This window comes from Mytilus trossulus, chromosome 14 (genome assembly GCF_036588685.1).
Source record: "Mytilus trossulus isolate FHL-02 chromosome 14, PNRI_Mtr1.1.1.hap1, whole genome shotgun sequence".
NCBI lineage: Eukaryota > Metazoa > Mollusca > Bivalvia > Mytilida > Mytilidae > Mytilus > Mytilus trossulus.
In genome coordinates, this window is record NC_086386.1 from 7,239,352 (window position 1) to 7,258,389 (window position 19,038).

The 19,038-nt window shown below is 31.2% G+C and overlaps 1 pseudogene; it reads left to right on the forward strand.

Annotated features, from left to right (window-relative positions):
- LOC134696962 (H(+)/Cl(-) exchange transporter 3-like) overlaps nt 1–10,061 on the forward strand; it is a 36,247-nt pseudogene extending 26,186 nt beyond the window's left edge.
- The last annotated feature ends 8,977 nt before the right edge of the window (nt 10,062–19,038 follow it).

Genomic DNA, 19,038 nt, shown 5'->3' on the forward strand with positions numbered 1-19,038 from the left:
GTATATGTAACAAAGAAGCACACAATGGCATTGTAATTTGTTCACATTCTTGATTCTGTACAAATTATAATAGTCTAGTTATTTGATTTTATTTTGTTTTTATCTGTTTTGTCACTTTACTCATATTTTTCTCACTGTTACTTGCCATTAGAAAAACAAGTTCCACAAAATTGTGCCCTTCATAAATCAAGAGTTCATCCTTGTATTGTAATATAGTTTGTAAATTCATGTTAACCTACTGGTTTTTTGTGTGTAAAATAATATTTTTTCTTTTGGCATTAGTGTTGTCCATTTTGACTTCCCCATGTAATAAATATTTGAGGTCCAATTCAGACATTTTAATGAATAATGGGGTCCAAATATTTTTTTCCCTAGACTTCTTTTTTTTTAAATGAATTATAATGTCATAGCATAGTAAATTTCTATTGGTCTAGGGGAGACAACTGCAGATAATTTTGATTTTTTTTTTTAATGCACTTTAGAAGCATAAAATTATTCAGTTCAACATACAGAATGAAATAACTGAAGATATGTTAGTTGTAAAAACATTCAAATTAAATACTTTAGCAGAATAGAAGGATATTCAGTAAAAAATGTCATATTTTATTTGTATATACCGGTAAATAAATGATATAACGTGCATCGGACTAACTAACACAAAGGTCCCTGGTTCAATTTCCGTTCTGGGATGAAAATTTCAGGGACTGAATTTGTGGCTCTACTGTGAAACCAGCTTTTGTTTTTGCCGTTTAATTTGGGACTTTCCTTTTGAATTTTCCTCAGAGTTCGGTATTTTTGTGTTTTTACTTTTTACAAGTATGGTCTTGAGGAAAAGATGATAGTCCGTCGGGAGGGAACGATAAACAGCTGACCCGTGTTAAGAGAGAGCCTTATCTCTTGCAGTTAAAAGACACCCTTGTAGATTTCAAAAACGAGCAGGCTAATGCAGCTACAAGGCAGCACTGCCACCTGCAAAGTGGAAAGGGGTTAATAGAAGTTGCAGTAATTTCTTTCCCAATCCACTATAAATAAATATGTTTAAACTAAATGATATTAGTTCTATGTCAGCCATCCTGCAGGATGATGTCTATAGCTGGCACAGCTGCACATGCTTATTCAAACCCAAAATATGTAACTGATCAAGTCTTTTTAAATCATTTTATTTCGGTATATGATCTGATTTTTTTCAATATAAAGTTATAATCCCTCAATGAATTATATCAATGGTACAGAACTCTACAGTTACAATAAAAGAGGGACGATAGATACCAAAGAGACAGTCAAACTCATAAGTGTGTCAACTTGGTATAAGTCTAACATCGAATAAGCCATTTATTATTATTTGTATATTATTCTCCGAAATGAATGGGATGGCAACATGAAGTGTACTTTAATTGTGGGAGAAGATATAACCAGTAGAAACTATATATATATATATATATTTGTTCTTAACATAGTTCAATAGATATGATGCACATATAGCATTAAATGGTTATCCATATTTAGACAGTAAAAAAGAATTTACCCATACTACTATAGCAGCTGATGTGATGAGGCCAAGGTAAATATCAACTATTATTAACTTTGACATAAATTCTACGATTACTTGACATTTTAACGCAATACAAGGATAATCCATAGGATGATGTCTGAACCTATGTTTATGTAGTTCTCATACAATTACCACATAATATCAGCTTATTTGTAATTATAACTTCCCTCAAGTAATTAAAGACATATCATATGATTTGAAATTTGGAAATCATACACTTGCTACTTTAAATAAGAGTGTGACAATAATTATTATTTGCATAGGACTATATATTTCAGCTATTAAACTATTCATGATTTCCTAGGCCTTTTAAATGCTATGAATGTGAAGTCACATTTAATTTTACTATTAAGCATATTTAAGAGAGCAGATATTTTAAACATTAAATAAAAAAAACTTTTCCCCAGAAATGTACATATTTTATCAATATCCCGCTTTATTTATTAAGATACTGGAGATATGGTGCTGCTCAGTAAGTGTGTTGCTGTTTTATGTTGTGTGTTTTTTTCTAAGGCATGTCAGTGATGTTAGTTATAAATCTGCTTCACATAAATGTTTGATGTTGCAGTAATACATGTTTTTATGCTAAAATGTCATAAATTTAACAATTGAAATTTAGTATTTTTAACTTTAACTAACTTGAGAACTTGTTTGAACTTTGAATTAAATGACATTTTCTGGTTTATTTAAAATATCATAATCCACTTTTTAATGATAAATATTAATTATAACTTTAGTATGAAAAGCAACTGTTGTGAAATTGATTTATTACTTTAATTGAGATTTAATTTTAATTTTTGTTTTTTATTGAGATTTGGGAATATTTAATAATGTAGAATAAATTATCTTTTTAGCACATTTAAGAGACAGATTTTGGGCACACATTGAACCCTCATTTTCAAGAAATCTTTATTTGGCATGAGCTCCTTGTAGCCCACGTCATAATAATATAGTTTCACAAGTTTTCAAGTGTATATGATGTTGTAAATAAGAAAAAATCATAGTTTGACATATTTGTGAAATTTAATTTTTTCATCATTTTTTTCCTTGTTTACAGTATACCAATATATTGTACCCAGTCAACTTTTTAACTGACAATCTTATCAAATAGTTACTTAACAATTAAAAGAAATAAGGTAATATTTTTTTACATAGTCCAAAGAAATAAAATTATTTTGAATATTGTGAAATACTAGTTACACATTTTTATCAATATCAAACACTTTAGAGAAGGTATGAATATAGATTTTAACTATGATAATACTTGTGAACCAGTGAGCTGTCTAATGTCTATGTGGAATAAAGTCACAATTTGTCTATCTTAGTACAGATAAGAGGATGAACCCTTGTCTATCGTTAATGATTTGACCTCTAGATTTGTTTTAGTTTGATGTGTTGTTTGATATTTCTAATTTTTCAAAGATGTATTAACACAGTACTATTTTTGTATAACTTTCTATTTTGTGTAAAGCTGTGTCAATCCAGTATAAAAAGTATTTTTTATGAAAATTTATGCATCAGCATTCATATTTTGCAATCATAAAGAACAAATGTTACCACTACCAAATTCAATGAAAATATAATATTTTATTAGTTTTTTTGTTAATTTGAAAGCCAGAAAACCCTGCTTCAGAATTAAGACTAGGTTTTTGGACCAGAAACAAAAAGGCAATCATAATCATAGAAGATCTTTTAACATTACTGTTGCTACAACAAGCGGCCAATCTGTTTTGCATTAAGTTTTTCAACTACTGGGGTCCATGTCTGTTAGGGCTAGATGTGGTTAAAATCAAGAATAATTCTTAAAAATAAGTTTAACAAAAAAAAATATTTTTCATCAAATTGAGATGAAGCAAACAAGATTCTAAATTGACTATCAAATTAAAAAAATTTGTAAGGGTTCCGCGGAACCCAGTGTCTCGCCTACTTTTGCTGTAAATCGCAGGCTCAACAAAAAATGAGGAAAAAAATCAATTATAAAAATCCTCTTGATACTATCTTTTGATTGTAAGAAGCTTCTGTCCAAGTTTGGTAAAAATCTAGGATAGTTAATGAATCTAATTAATGTTTTGAAAACTTGAACTGCCGACTGTATGTAATGTTAATTGGAAGAAAATCTAAGTCCATTTAAAAGTAAAATACAGAAAAAATAGAGTTATCTTTTTACAATATTTACTTCTGGATACTATCTTATGGTCATAAATAAGCTTCTGTCCAAGTTTGGTGCAAACCCAGGATAGTTTGAGAAAGTTATTAAAATTTTAAAAACTTTAACCACAGAGTGAATGTAATGTTTCCCCGCAGAAAAACTAAGTCCATTTAAAAGTAAAATACGGAAAAAATGGATTTATTTTTTTACAAAATTTACTTCTGGATACTATCTTATGATCAAAAACAAGCTTCTATCAAAATTTGGTTCAAACCAAGGATAGTTTAAGAAAGTTATTAAAATTCTAAAAACTTTAACCACAGAGTGAATGTAATGTTTCCCCGCAGAAAAAAACTAAGTCCATTTATAAGTAAAATACGGAAAAAATGGAATTTTATTTTTACAAAATTTACTTCTGGATACTATCTTATGATCATAAACAAGCTTCTGTCCAAGTTTGGTAGAAATCCAGTATAGTTTAAGAAAGTTATTAAAATTTCAAAAACTTTAACCACAGAGTGAATATTTGTGGACGCCGCCGACGCCGACGGAAAGTAGGATCGCTTAGTCTCGCTTTTTCGACTAAAGTCGAAGGCTCGACAATAAAGAGCTTAATTTTCTTATTTTTTCACTGATACATTACCCTCAGACAAATTTCAAAAGACATTTACCCGTATATAGTTCTTGTAGTTATTTTAAATCAAATCAAAAATGAACATTTTCTTTTTTTTTTTTTAGGAGAAATGATCCTCCACTATGTGTAATTACACAAGATTCTATGACTGTAGAGGAAGTTGGTAAGATAATATGATTGGATTAGATAGATTCAATATTTATATTGGGTCATGAAAAAGTCATTCACATCTATGTGTTTTTACACAGAATTCAATAAGGATAAAAAATGTACTAATAATCTGTTGAAATGAACAATACTGTAATATCAGATATATAACACCACATTTTTGCGCCTGTCCCAAGTCAGGAGCCTCTAGCCTTTGTTAGATTTTTGTGTACAATTTGGAGTTTAGTATGGCGTTCATCATCACAGAGGGAGTAAATATATTTGTCTAGGGGCGAGCTGAAGGATGCCTCCCGGTGTGGCAATTTCTCAAAGACCTGTTGGTAACCTCCTGCTGTTTTCTGTTCTGTGGTTGGGTGTTGTCTCTTTGACACATTCCCCATTTCTATTCTCAATTTTATAAGCCTGTTTCCCTCAAATAATTCTCAAAGTGCTTTACCATATAATTTCTTGTAAAACTATATAACTCTATAATTTCATATTGGTAGGTTCTTTGGGTTTAGAAACTAGAGTACTTGAAGTTATCACTAGATATAATCAAGTGACTTAAAACTCTATATAATATAAAATGGTAGGTTTAGTGATTCTGGTCTTCATGATTACAGAATGGAAAAGAGTGACATCAATGCTGTAACAGACAAACATAATTGTTTTTTTCATTTAAAGTTGAAATACTTTCCATTTCAGAAGCCATATTTAGAGATACAAGTCATAATGGGTTCCCTGTAGTATTATCCAGTGAATCTCAATATCTTGTTGGTTTTGTATTACGAAGAGATTTAATGTTAGCCATTGGTAAGATATATAGCCATAAAAAAGAAGGAATTAAAATATGATAGTTTTACTGAATTATCAATTCATTACTTTTATTGAAATGCTTTCCACAATGAAGGAGCTACACAATTCTGCAAAAATGAAACAGAAACAATATCTTTATAAAAAGAGAAACAGTAATTTTCAAAATAGGCTCAAACCACAAAAGTAAACTGACACAACTGGTCAATGATCAAGCCAATATAAACCAAATGCAAATGTTTCAGAGATCTTTAGACTAAGGAGTAGATTTTTGCTACCAGTCTCTTTTTAGAATTTAAATGCTCTTCAACTTCCTACTTTATTTGGCATTTTAAGCTTTTTTGGATTCGAGCGTCACTGATGAGTCTTTTGTACACGAAACTCGCGTCTGGTGTATATACAAAATCTAGTCCTTGTATCTATGATGAGTTTATTTATTAATTATTGATCTTTGCTTTATTTTACAGCTAATGCAAGAAAAAATCAAGAAGGAGTAGTTAGTAATTCTATAGTATATTTTTCAAGTCAAGTACCAAATAATCCTAATGATCCTGCTCCACTTAAATTAAGGAAAATATTAGATATGGTAAGTTTTATGTTAAAGGTTCTGTTTTTCATTTAATGGTAATTTATATTCATAATGGATAAACAACACATTCCATCTTCCTAAGTAACTCCTAAAATTATATGATAATATTTAGTGTGATAAAAAACACCGATAAATAATATTATTCAGATTGAAAAAAAACTAAATTGGACATTTTCTCACACTAGTATATATAGCGACAGCAATCAAATTATATATTTTGACAATTTACCGTAATTATTAAAGTATGTAAAATGAAATATTATGTTCAATGCAAATGACAAAAAGCCCACCAGCAATGGCATCGACCCAGTGTTGTAAATAGTTATCAAAGATACCAAGAATATAATTCAGTACGCCAGACGGGTGTTTTGTCTACATAAGACTCATCAGTGATGCTCAGATAAAAAAAAAATAATTCCAAACAAGTACAAAGTTAAAGAGCATAGAGAACCAATAATTAAAAAAATGTGCCATATACCGATAAGGTTATCTATGCCTGGGATAAGAATATCCAGTTTTGGAGTATTGACTCTTTATTTGAAGAACTATAAATATTTGATATGAAACAATGAATATAATGAACTATTTTGTACACAAATTTATAATTGTAGGCACCTATTACAATAACTGATCAAACTCCAATGGAAACAGTTGTAGAAATGTTCAGAAAACTTGGATTAAGACAGACATTAGTTACACATAATGGGTAAGTCACATTTTGAAAATTGTGAGATATCTCTAATTTAGAAAAACATATTTTATACACTTAACCTTTCTAATAAAACTTGAATTAAGACATCCATAGGTTACTCAAAATTTTTAAATGTCTTTGTAAAAATATATGGAAAGATTATATCATATAAGCTAAAAGTTTGGTTAAAAACAGTCTTTTTTAATAGAATTTTATATTTATATCAGCACTTTTTTCACCAATTAGAAAAGAAGCAATACCCCTGATGTACTACTGTTATTGAAAAAAAACCACTCACTGATATGTTAAAATAATTGAGAACCGAACCAGCTCAATTTTATGCATGTGATTTCCCTGAATTGACATTCGGAATTAGACATACTACAAGGTTTGTGCTAACATGGGCAAAATGAACGGTGCCATATATGAAACAGAATCTGCTTCCTAGCATAACTGAGCACCGAAGATCATTCTTTATGTGGTTCATGATGCCCAGTCTCTAGTTTTTTTATGTTGTGGTTTGTGAACTTCTTTTTCTTCTGTTTATGCAATGATGTCATCATTATATTTTCACCTTATAAGTTTGAACGTCCCTTGGGTATCTTTCACCTCTCTTTTGTTTCTCTATTTTACTATATATCAAAATTGCAGCAACAGACAACTCTATAATAAAGGAAAGTTTTACTTCAAACAAGAGAAAAAGAGATTATCTGTTGGGTAAACATTTGATGTGGACATTTAATACTGTGGTGTTGTTTTATTTGACATAATTATCCTAATTATCTTGTTTTTTCCAAAAATATTAAATGTACAAACATTACATTTAACTAGAATTTACTCAAGAAAAGTTATACCTGATTATATGAAATATTCAATTATTAAGATAATTTTTGTTTCTTGAAATTGCTATTTGGATTTTTTACAAAACATTCACTTTTTTCTTCACCTTAAAGTATTGCATACAAATCAGGTATTGATTTTATTTGAGCAAAATGTGCTAATTCATTATTTACAATTTGAAAACTACTTGTATGAGTGACACCTCTAATACTGATTCATAATCATCTAAAATGTTTTTAAGATGTGTGCTGTGAAATGTGTTTTAAAGGTGAAGGAAGAGATACATTTGAAAGACCTCTTTGTGTTTGTCCATTTTTATTAGCCAATGAGGGATTTAGTATGATATACCCAAGAGTTCTGTCTATTTATCCTTCCATCTTTTATATATTGCACACTAACTCAAGTTTGCCTTTATGAATTTAATAAAAACTGTATACTGCTGTTGAAATTGATAATTTAAACTTGTTTTCTCCAGAGTTACATAACTTTAACATTCAGACCTAAGGTACTTTGTACACAGTGCATCATTATTTAAGTATACTTATGTTCATAGCTATCAGATATTGTTTTGATAACACAAACTTGAGCTTTATAGCAGTTACAGATCCAGAGGGGTTTCAGGGTTGGGCCCCTGTTTGCTTGATGGTCAATACATTTGAATGCTTTACCTATTTGTTTTCAGTTGACTGAAGATTTGTTGTATCTTCATGTCCTTATGAACTCATGGTACCATAGTGCTAAATACTTTCACCTGGATAGTCAGATTTTATAATGGATATTTATATATATGATATATTTCTTTGGAATCAGTACTTTTTTAAATTGTTAGGTGAATAGGTCACATTTGTCTTGCATATGATTCAATTGTATTTATCAAGACATTAAGCTAAAACTTTGTTGTCTTTTTCTCAATATTTACATCTCATAGGTCAAGGGTTCGGTAGATTAAAAATATTCATACCCATAAATTATGCTGTTAAGTTATCAGTGAAAGTTGTTTACCAATATCCAAAACTGTTCAAATCAAGTTGAACATGCAAAACTAGAGGAAAAATGAAGGAAATTGCATATATATAAACAGGATGAGACTACTTTTTCATAATGCACAACACTGAGATGCTATATTGAAATAGATTATTTCATGAATTTTAAATAAATAATCTTTTTCAAAAAAAGTTTATGTTGAATAAAAGTTTGACATCCCTGCTGGTATTTGTGATGAAGGTCTCTTTCCAACTTTATAACACATTAAATGTTTTGTTAGTCGACCAGTTATTTTTATTATACAATTTATTTCTTGCAGAAGACTACTGGGTATTATAACAAAGAAAGATGTTTTACGGCATGTTGCACAACTTGGAAACCAGGATCCTGAATCTATATTGTTTAATTAACTTCCTGGTTTGTTGTCATTGCAACATTCCTCTGTGTTTAATGTGTGGATAATATTCTATCTGAGAGGACAACAAATGATTATGAAGATACATTGATATATGTAAAAGCTTAAAGGATAATTTATTGTTGTAAGGATAGTGATGTGATATATATGATTACGAGGGTAATAGTTGTAAAGATAGTGATGTGAGATATATGAATAGGCGGGTAATTGAAAGGATAGATACATTCCTGGTTGTTTAAATTCATTCCACATTGTCCTCTATCATGTGACTGTGAGCTGTGTTATTATTCTGTAGAATTGTTTTATATGCTTCTATGTGTAAGTAAACAATAATTAGAATTGGTGTGTGTGTGTGATAGAAAAACATAAAATGTATAATAGTATATTCATCAGATGCTGTTTTATTTCTTCATGTGGATCTATGATTTAAAGGAAAATCATAAAATAATTGTATGGTCATTTGTTTTATGTTGAATGAATGTTTTAAAGGTTATTAGAATCTATAAAAAGAAAAAAATGGAATAAAGAACACCAAAGGCAATATATTGGGAGACATTAAATCTTGTTTTTAAAATAAAATATTTTTCAATTATCGCCATCATGATTTTTTTTAAACCTTGACATTAAAGTAAAAATTGATATTCTATAAGTCCAACCACCATTGGTTGTGTTATGGTTATGATAAAATTGACAACAGACACCTGATTCACGAGGAATTACATATTTACCCTTTTCAAGGGATACCTGAGTTTATTTTACACATTTCCAATTTAAGGGACTGTGTAGTTTTGATGGTTTATAAATCAGTGAAACTGGTTCCCTCTAAAGATGATATTCACTCACATTATTTGTTTTATTGTTCTGTTTTGTAAAATAAACACATTCAATCATTTTAAGTATATATGGGCTGATGTGTATGGTTACAAAATGTTGTAACATTTACTCAAGATATGAACACTGTAATTATAGATAAAACCATGTTAGGTTGCTGTACTTTGACTCTGTGTGTGGTTAATTAATAATTCTTATTTCTAGTGTATATACTAATCATTCATAACAAACTGATATTTAATGTGCAGAGTTGGCTCGACTTGGCTGTGATAATCTATTTTAGTAGAAGTTTATGTTTACTGAATAACCTGAGTTAACTGTAATTAATATCAATATTTATTATGCTTTAGTTTATGTGTTATGTATCTGTCATCATGTTTAAACTGTACGAAATAGTAATGTATAGGGATTACAAATATCACTTGTTCTGTTCTGTCATCCTTGTTCTTACATTATTTGAAGGTCCACACTGCTTTTGTTTTTGCAAAGTTTTTTAGATGCTTTCCGGACCTATGTTTCACTGTAAAGAAACACCCATGAAGATTATGACTTGTGTGCACCTTGGAGATGTATGATACCCCTAGTAAACATGTTCAGGTCTCAATGTCTTATTGAGAAATGAACTCGGTTTGTATTTATAAGATTCTAAAAAAGATTCCCAGTTATAGAATTCGAAGTATGAAAGAAATTACAAAATAAATCTTACCAACTTCCTAATTTAAATCTTGATTTTATTGCATACACTTGCTTTACCAAAATACTATATGATTTAACTGCTCATTGAAAATTCCAAATATAAAAAGAAATATTAAATTGCAACATCTTCTTTGATATAAATTAGCTTGAGGTATCATTGCAGTTTTAGATAATTTTGATCATTGAGCAATACCATTTGACATTAAATTAAACTTTATGGAAACAATACTTAATTTTATAAAAAAGCAGAATATTTGTGCCAGTAGTATATTATTCTAAAAACCATTATGTGATTTTCATAGGAGATTATTTTGTTAACTTGTGTAATGGAAGTGTTAGTGTATAATTTATTGTATATCTGTCTGAATGTGAATCCAGGATGCTGTATGATGTAGGTTAAGTGTATGTTAACAAGGACTACACAATCTAGATTTTATATTTAGTATAATGAAAATAAACTGATGTGGGCTATTTGTTTAAATATATATATCTGAATATAGTTTGTGAATATGGAACAAGTAAAATATTCTATTTTCATGCGTTTCACATAGAATAGTCTATATGTAAAGTTTAACTAAACATGTCTCCTTGTATAATATTTGGTCTGGAAATCTAAATTTAAAACAATTATAAAAGCATGTGAGATGGGACTGTTTTATTGTAGTTTGCTTCATCATGTTTTTGTCGGATTTTAATTCATTGTACTGTATCACATCTTCAATCCATGAATCTTATAATCAAGGCATCTTTGAAAAAAAAATTCATGTTTTACAAGATTGGTGTCTTATATCTTATTTGTACTATAGTTAGTGTTGTTTGAACTGGTGAAAAAGAGAAGACAACTCAGACAGGACGAAACAGTCTTTTTTTATTGTCAATAACATTTTTTTTTTATTAATTATATGTTTTTGTTCAAGAAAAATGAAACCTTGCTTTTTATAGTATATTAATCATCTTAAAATTATGTTTACCAATATTGGTCAAATGATTAGTGAAGAATAAAAAAAAATCATTAATGATAACTGCATAAATTCGAAATTTTTGTATAAATGAAAATATAATACACACAAGTTATATAAATTAACCAGTAAAAGAAATCTGACAAGCTTTTTGTTATAATTAGTTGGGAACCTGTATAATAAGGAAACAGCAAAATATAATCACACTTGTTTCTTTTCAGTTTATATTATTTAATCTGAAGTAAAAGTTAAAAAGGAGACCATTTTTGTTATGCATAATTTATTCAAACTTTTGTTAAAACATTATGTAGCAGTGTGCAATGTTGTCATATATTTATATTCATCCAACTTTTGACTGTTAACATGCTCCTATTAATCCACCAAGTAAAATGGAATTTTTCTCATAGAAGAATTAATGGTGGACTTACCTTGAACTCTTACAACTCTTGAACAGTTAATGATAACATTAGTCTCCACTTCTTTTAATAGACAACTTAATACTGACTTTGTCTTTAACCTCTTATCATTGACGAGTTAGTTCATTTATCAGTACATATTGAAAGTTGAAGTATGTGTGTTTTTATGATTGGTGAAACGATGTTGTATTGTTTTGAAACACAAAATAAAAATAAAGATCTGAATAATCCGAAGTGACCTGTATTTATACATGGTGTATTTCCTGGTTGGCCACGGTTCAAAACCCACTAAAAGAGTCGAACAGTTATATGTAGAATTGAAATATTAAAAATGTTATGTTAATAGTACAGTGGTAAACCGTTTGTGAATTGATATCAACATAAATTTATAAAATTTTACTATCGTGCCAATTTTGACCGATCTGTTGGTATTGATAAATATAAAATTTGGCATCTTAAATTTGACATTATTGTTTGTGTGTAGCATTCATTGAAATTGCAATAGTTAAACTGACATTATTACAGATGCTTTTAATATTGCAATAAGAAATGCATGTGCAACATTACAGAACAATAATTGATATTGCGTCTTTAATTATAATAGGTTAAGTTTCATTTCGAAAAAAAGAGTGCACACACTGACATGTCTAGCCTTCTTTACTTACCTTTTGTTATGTTGATAGTCCTAAATGTAAAGCTTTATAACAACTATCACATCAATTTAACATGATCCAAGAAAATGATTTTAAGGTTAGATAAACCAAACTGGAAATATATGTACACCTTACACTTATTTGATACACTAAATATGATTTAAATATCATGAATATAGTTGACGCATCGAAGAAACAATCAATACCAGGAAAACTTTATATTGAACCATACAAATCGACTAAGGTATGATGAATGCTGCCAGACAGACATGCACACCTTATATTGGTACCGTTAATTTTATTACTACCACTGGGTCGATGCCTCTGCTGGTGGACTATTAGTCCCCGAGGGTATCACCAGCCCAGTAGCCAGTACTTCGGTACTGGCATGAACATACGGATTTTTTGTGTTATTAAAATTTGCTGTTACAAAATATTAGAAATTATTTTAAATTGAGGAATGTATCTCCCTCATGCAAAGCTCTGATTCCTTTCACTGATTTGGCTATACTTTTTGGACCTTTTGGATTATAGCTCTTCATCTTTTATATAAGCTTTGGATTTCAAATATTTTGGCCACGAGCATCACTGAAGAGACATGTATTGTCGAAATGCGCATCTGGTGCAAGAAAATTGGTACCGTTAATTTTATTATAACCATTGTATTTTTCCAAATATAGATCACCTTTTGCATATATTATCTGAGACACAAAAAATCATGAAAACATGAGCTTGGCCAATGAATCATGAATATGAGGTCAGGGTCAGATGATCAATGGCAGTAAGACATATACACCTTGTATTCATTTCATACACCAAATTTAGTTGACTTATCATTCCATACAAAAAAGAGGATTGGTTATAGGATTTAATTACGAAAACTTAACCTTTTTCAGTGATACTTGTAAGTGAAATGAGACCAGGGTCAAGTGAAAACTTGTCTATCGGGCATCGGGAAGGTAGGCACATACCAAATATAGTTATTCCATTAATTATAGAACCACTTATTCCCGGTCGGAAGTAACATACAAGAAATAGAACATATTTGAACCATAATAGTTCTTACGCATAGCTTTTGTCAATAGCCGAAATACTTAGGTAGTTTTAGTATCAAAAAAGTGAAAGCTTGGGGACATGGGATCACTGTAGAACCCTTGTTGAAAATTGTATTTGAATAATAAAGAATCATGAGATTTGAATAGGAGTGATATGTACACCATACAATCATTCCATACACAATGTATGAGACCTATTACTTATAGTATCTCATATAGTGGTTTCATCTTGAAAACTTTACCTTGTTCACTAGTACTGATCAATGAAATGGGTCAGGGTCGAGTATAAACTCTCTTGCGGACATAATCAACTTACGAGGTAGATACATACGAAATTTAGTTATTCTTTTTCTCATATTAAGTAAGAAATTAGGAATAATAAAAATCTTATTTTTTTTCAAAATGAGGTACATGAATGATGGAAACTTATAAAATATATAGAGGGATCTATACACAAAGTATGAATGATTCCGTGCTTCTATCTTCTGATATATTTAGAGATAGGATAACGACGCCGCTTCCAGACCAGTATCCCTATGTTGAGCCTTTAGAGATTAAAATGTTGCCGGCTTGACAAAAATAAAACTGATTTTATTCTTTAGAACTAATAAACATAATAGGAATCTCTATAAAAACGACAGGTTTAAGTTACAAAGAACTCGTTCTATGTAATAATATGGGCTGTATTGATGGCAAAATAATCCTATTTTGTAGTATGTTAATATGCTTCATATGTCCGTGGTTAAGGTATCACAATGGTAAGTTTTTGGTGAGCCAATAAATAACAAACATTGTAAAGTACATATTGTATGTACTGTTGGCTGTAGTGTTTATTATGTTAGTCTTAGTTTGTGTACATTGATACTCCATATATCTGTGGTTCAGGTATCCCATATCCCATAGGTAAGTTATTGGTGAGCCATGATACAACACATTGTAAAGTACCTGTTATATGTATTGTGGGCTGTAGTGTTTGCTATGTTAGCCTCATTGTTTGTACATTCATTTGCTCCCTATACCTGTATTTCTGGTATTCTTGAGGTAAGTTATTGGTGAGCTATGATACAACATACAATGTACAGTACCTATTATATATATACTGTTGGCTGAAGTGTTTGCTATGTTAGTCTTAGTGTGTGTACATTGATACTCCATTTATCTGTGGTTTCAGGTATCCCGAATGTAATTTATTGGTGAGCCATGATACAACATACATTGTAAAGTACCTGTTATATGTATTGTGGGCTGTAGTGTTTGCTATGTTAACCTCATTGTTTGTACATTCATTTGCTCCCTTTACCTGTGGTTCAGGTATCTCTGAGGTAAGTTGTTGGTGAGCCATGATACAACATACGATGTACAGTACCTGTTATATGTACTGTTACCTGTAGTGTTTGCTATGTAATTTTCGTTGTTTGTTACTTCATTTTCTCTCTATGACTGTGGCTCAGGTATCCTTGGGGTAAGTTGATGATGAGCCATGATACAACATACAATGTAAAGTTCCTGTTATATGTACTGTGGGATGTAGTGTTGTACTTTGATTTGCTCCCTATGCCTGTGGTACAAGTATCCCTGTGGTAAATTATTGATGAGCCATCATGTAACATACAATATACAATACCTGTTATATGTACTGTAGACTGTTGTGTTTGCTATGTTAGCCTCGTTGTTTGTAAATTCATTGGTTCCTTAGGCCTGTGGTTCAGGTTTCCATGAGGTAGGTTGTTGTTGAGCCATGATACAACCTACATTGTGCAGTACATGTTATATGCACTGTGGGCTGTAGTGTTTGCTATGTTAACCTTATTGTTTGTACATTCATTTGCTCCCTATGCATGAGGTTCAGGTTTCTCTGAGGTAAGTTATTGTAGAGCTATGATACATCATACATTGTACAGTACATGTTATATGTACTGTGGACTGTAGTGTTTGCTATGTTAGCCTTATTGTTTATACATTCATTTGCTTCCTATGCCTGTGGTTCAGGTATTCTTGAGGTAAGTTATTGGTGAGCTATGATACAACATTCAATGCACAGTACCTATTATATATATAGTGTTGGCTGTAGTGTTTGTTATGTTAGTCTTAGTGTGTGTACATTGATACTCCATATATCTGTGGTTTCGGGTATCCCTAATGTAATTTATTGGTGAGCCATGATACAACATACATTGTAAAGTACCTGTTATATGTATTGTGGGCTGTAGTGTTTGCTATGTTAACCTCATTGTTTGTACATTCATTTGCTCCCTTAACCTGTGGTTCAGGTATCTCTGAGGTAAGTTGTTGGTGAGTCATGATACAACATACAATGTACAGTACCTGTTATATGTACTGTTACCTGTAGTGTTTGCTATGTAATTTTCGTTGTTTGTTACTTCATTTTCTCTCTATGACTGTGGCTCAGGTATCCTTGGGGGTAAGTTGATGATGAGCCATGATACAACATATAATGTAAAGTTCCTGTTATATGTACTGTGGGATGTAGTGTTGTACTTAGATTTGCTCCCTATGCCTGTGGTACAAGTATCCCTGTGGTAAATTATTGATGAGCCATCATGTAACATACAATATACAATACCTGTTATATGTACTGTGGACTGTTGTGTTTGCTATGTTAGCCTCGTTGTTTGTAAATTCATTGGTTCCTTATGCCCGTGGTTCAGGTTTCCCTGAGGTAGGTTGTTGTTGAGCCATGATACAACATTAATTGTTTAGAACATGTTATATGCACTGTGGGCTGTATTGTTTGCTATGTTCGCCTCGTTGTTTGTACATTCATTTGCTCCTTAGGCCTGTGGTTCAGGTTTCCCTGAAGTAGGTTGTTGTTGAGCCATGAAACAACAGACATTGTGCAGTTCATGTTATATGCACTGTGGGCTGTAGTGTTTGCTATGTTAGCCTCGGTGTTTGTTCATTCATTTGCGCTCTACGTCTGTGGTTCATGTATCCCTGTGGTAAGTTATTGGTAAGCTATGATATAACATCCATTGTACAGTACAAATTATATGTACTGTGGGCTGTAGTGTTTGCTAGGTTAGCCTAATTGTTTGTACATGCATTTGTTCCCTATGCCAGATGTTCCGGTTTCCTTAAGGTAAGTTATTGTAGAGCTATGATACATCATACATTGTACAGTACATGTTATATGTACTGTGGGCTGTAGTGTTTGCTATATTAGCCTTATTGTTAATACATTCATTTGTTTTCTATGCATGTGGTTCAGGTTTCCCTGGGGTAAGTTATTGTTGAGCTATGATACATCATACATTGTACAGTACCTGTTATATGCACTGTGGGCTGTTATGTTTGGTATATAATCCTTATTGTCTGTTCATGCATTTGCTCCCTTTGGCTGTGATTCAGGTATCCCTGAGGTAAGTTATTGGTGAGCTATGATACAACATACATTGTCCAGTACCTGTTATATGCACTGTGGGCTGTTATGTTTGGTATGTTAGCCTCGTTGTTTATACAATCATTTGCTCCCTATGCCTGAGGTTCAGGTTTCCCTGTGGTAAGTTATTGTAGAGCTATGATACATCATACATTATACAGTACCTGTTATATGTAGTGTTGTCAAATCGTACACTTTTGCCTAACCGGTTACTCGGATAATCGTTCGACCGATTAACCGGTTAACCGGTAATTTAAGTTGGTGTTTGAAAGCCGTATGAATAGAACCCTACACATAGATATAAGATGTGGTATGAGTGTCAATTTAAGTTGGTGTTTGAAAGCCTTATGAATACAACCCTACACATAGATATAAGATGTGGTATGAGTGTCAATTTGACAACCTTTCATCGAAGTCATAAATACGCTTTTAGAATTGAATTTTTTCCTTTAGCATTATATGGCTTGTCTGTGAGGATTCCTGGCGAAGTTCGACTTTTAATAATCAAATACACCGTATCAACTATAGCGTTTGTACCAACTTCCTATTAAAAAATAAAAAAAAAAATCTAAATCTCGTAGAATTGATTATGTCATATGTCTGAAACCTATTATTCTTTCCTTTTCTCTATTTTCTCCGAAAATAATGGGGTGTGTTTCAATTTGAAATGATTTAATCATAAATAAAAAGAAGATGTGGTATGATTGCCAACGAGACAATTCTTCACAGGAGACCAAAATGAAATTAACAACTATAGGTCATTGTTCATGCTTGTACGACCTGTTTCTTTACTGTGTCTACTTTTTTCTTTAAGCATGTTACTCATACTTTCACGTATACATTGGGTACATGTTTTCACATTGGTTTGCATTTCACAATTTTTGAATTTAGAGTAAGACTAACCCTTGCACTACGGAGGTTGCACATTTAAATTTTGTTTATATAAATTAGAACGTTGGTTTTCCCGTTTAATGGTTTTATACTGGTAGTTTTGGGGCCCTTTATAGCTTGTTGTACGGTGTGAGCCAAGGCTTCGTGTTGAAGGCCGTACTTTAACCTATAATGGTTTACTTTTTTAATTGTTACTTGGATGGAGAGTTGTCTCATTGGCACTCACACCACATCTTCCTATATCTATTTACACAATATTAGATCGGAAACGAAATAATGAAGTAATTAGTAAAATTAAATCTCATTACTGATTTAAAGTTACTGTTAAAAAAAACATGTTTACTAATTATGTTTCTTAAAGATCCTGCCCGGAACTCTAATTAATTTCATGTTTTTAGGATTAACAATAGCAATCAATATACTGGACAATTGATTTGTCAAACTAATTACCACGACGCAATTTTTAAATAAACATAACTATTTAATGATTTGATTTTCAACACAAATTTTTATCAAATCGATCGAAATTGAAAAAAGTCCGGTTAACCGGTTAACGTTTTTGGTATTCGGTATTCGGTCGTTCGACCGATTAACCGGTTAACCGGTTAACCGTTGACAACACTAGTTATATGCACTGTGGGCTGTTATGTTTGGTATATAATCATCATTGTCTGTTCATGCATTTGCTCCCAATGCCTGAGGTTCAGGTTTAACTGTGGTAAGTTATTGTAGAGCTATGTTAGTCTCATTTTTTGTACAGGAATATGACAGTTCTTGTCCATTCGTTTTTGATGCGATTTGTTTTTTGATTTTGCCATGTGATTATGGACTTTCCAAATTGATTTTCCTCTGAGTTCAGTATTTTTGTGATTTTACTTTTTGCTCTCTAAGCCTGTGGTTCAGGTATCCCTGAGGTAAGTTATTAGTGAGCCATGATACAACATTCAATGTAAAGTACCTGTTGTATGTACTTTTGGCTGAAGTGTTTGCTATGTTAGCCTAATTGCTTGTACATTCATTTGCTCTCTAAGCATGTGGTTCAGGTATCCCTGTGGTAAGTTATTGGTGAGCTTTGATACAACATTCAATGTAAAGTACCTGTTATATGTATTGTGGGCTGTAGTATTTGCTATGTTACCCTCGTGTTATGTACATTCATTTGCTCCCTATGCCTGAAGTTCAGGTATCCTTGAGGTAAGTTATTGGTGAGCCATGATACAACATTCATTGTACAATACATGTTATATGTAGGGTTCAGGTATCCCTGCGGTAAGTTATTGGTGAGTCATATATTGAAGTTACTATTATATTTAATCAGGTCTA